Raw genomic sequence first — 2,373 nt, forward strand, 5'->3', positions numbered from 1 at the left:
TCTCCCACCCTTGAAATTAGGTGCAGGTGTTAATAAATTAGTCTAGCAACAAAGGAAATTCATTTCAGTTTGTTGGAAAATGTCCGAAATGCAAAGCGCTGTCGTTAGAAGATCGTATTAAAGTTATCACAACAGTAATTAGCGGCGAAGTTTAATTGTGAGAAACAAAATTTATTTTGGTAAAACATAAATTTACCCTAGACCGTGTACAATATCTTACACCCCCAAGGAAAATACTATAGTAGCCTATTTTCCTTGGGGGTGTAAGATATTGTACAAGATACAATTAATCGGGTGATCTAATTCATCGTTTGATAAAATCTATTTTTATTTATTTATTTTGAAGCTCATATACAGTACACGTGCGATAAATAGTTTCTGTATCAACCTACCGTATTTCCACGATATTTTTAGAAAAATAACGTGGAAAAAAGTAATTTTCGCAGGCAAAATATTCAAAAAACAACAAACGCATTAATGCAAAAATCAGTTTTACTTCCTTTTTCGATTCCGCGATTGTAATGAAATCGTATAATGAGAAAAAATAATAAAATCGTTTTATTATTAATTAATAATTTTTCTTATTGTACTTAATTAATTAAGAAAATATTAAATATTAAAAAATACAGTATTTTTAAAGTTAAAATAAGATTAAACTAACGAAAACCAAAAGCAGAGTGATGGAGAGATAGGACACACTTGTACATTGATGACGTAATACACGTAACTGAGGAGCGAATGAAAAGAACCGAGTCGAATTAATTAAATCGGAAAAAAAGTGTGCATTATACTGTAATCGAGAAAATACGAGTATTGTATTAATCTTTAAAATATTGGTGTTAAATCTGTCTTATGATGCCATGACGACTCCCGTAAACAGTGTTATCCGATAAGAATAAAATACAATATCAATATAGCCCTATCGTTGAAAAAATTCGCTTATTTTTGCTCGCTTCGAGTTTTGCTTAGTAGAAATGGCTAAAAAGTGCGTAAAATACATATGGGAATGCGATATTACCGCACCACCTGTATTGGACAACCACCTGTCTAAAAGACCACTTTTTGAAAGAACCGTGGGCGGTCGCCATAGACAGGTTTTACTGTATACAGTATGCTATATATTTCAATGTCTTTTTACAGAATTGTCACTATGCTAAGTACATTTCGTCCAGCAGATGTACAAAAGAAATTTAATTCTAAATCAGTAGTAATAACAGACTATACAAAGCAAATGGGAGGGGGGGGATCATTCAGATCAGTACTGCAAATATTACAGATTCATAGGAATGTCAGTCAAGTGGAAAAAAAATCTTTTTCTAGCTGATTGAAGTATCTGTAATTAACAGCGTTATCTTGTGGAATAAGAACAAGAAACAATTGGAAATGAAACTGAAAAATCAAAAATTGTTTAGATAAAAATTAATATTAAAATTAGTGAGTTCCATAAGAAACAAAGTATCTGGCAAAAGGAGGAGAGTATTCCAAGGAAAACACAAAACAAACCTACATGTAAATGGAGAACCCCACTTCGAGGGAGAAGGATTCAGAATGTTTAGTCTGCAACAGAACCATTTCAGATGAAGAACTTTGTTTTACTGCAAAACATGTAGTAAACACCCACGTCTCCACTCAGGAGACTTTTAGAAAATATCATACCTTACAAAATTGTAGATAGTAATTGGATAAATAAATATTTTATAATCATAAGCATTGCTTTTTTTTATTTTATTGTAAATTCTTCTGCTTACTCTTTCACATTATGCAAGTAGACTTTACATATACAGAATAATCTATAGCCTAAAAAAATATTTTCTATAAATTATATATACACACACACACATTCTACTTTTTGTAGAAAATATGTGAAAATTGATGGTAATACTTTGATAATGTTTGGATTTTATTGCAAATATCACAATCTATTTTGAAATGAAGTGTTTGAATCCAAAAATCTTTATATAGCAATTTTTTGTTGTGAATTTGTCTCTTTAATCCGATTTTCAGTTCGGTAGACTATCATATACAGCATTCAGGTTATGAATTTCCTTTATTGATTTGTTATATGCATTTCGGACTCAATTGTAATTTAAGTCCCTCTTCAGTACAAACTCAGATTTCTGTTTGCTAATCAGATTTTGTGAATATGTAGTTGAAGTGTTTTTTAAATGGCTGTATTTTTATTCTTTTACAACGTTACCAATTATACACCGAAGTTTTTAGAAAACAGAATCTGAGTTTGTACTGAAGAGGGACTTAAATTACAATTGAGTCCGAAATGCATATAACAAATCAATAAAGGAAATTCATAACCTGAATGCTGTATATGATAGTCTACCGAACTGAAAATCGGATTAAAGAGACAAATTCACAACA

This window comes from Centruroides sculpturatus, unplaced genomic scaffold, assembly GCF_000671375.1.
Source record: "Centruroides sculpturatus isolate CEXI.00-Female unplaced genomic scaffold, Cexi_2.0 scaffold808, whole genome shotgun sequence".
NCBI lineage: Eukaryota > Metazoa > Arthropoda > Arachnida > Scorpiones > Buthidae > Centruroides > Centruroides sculpturatus.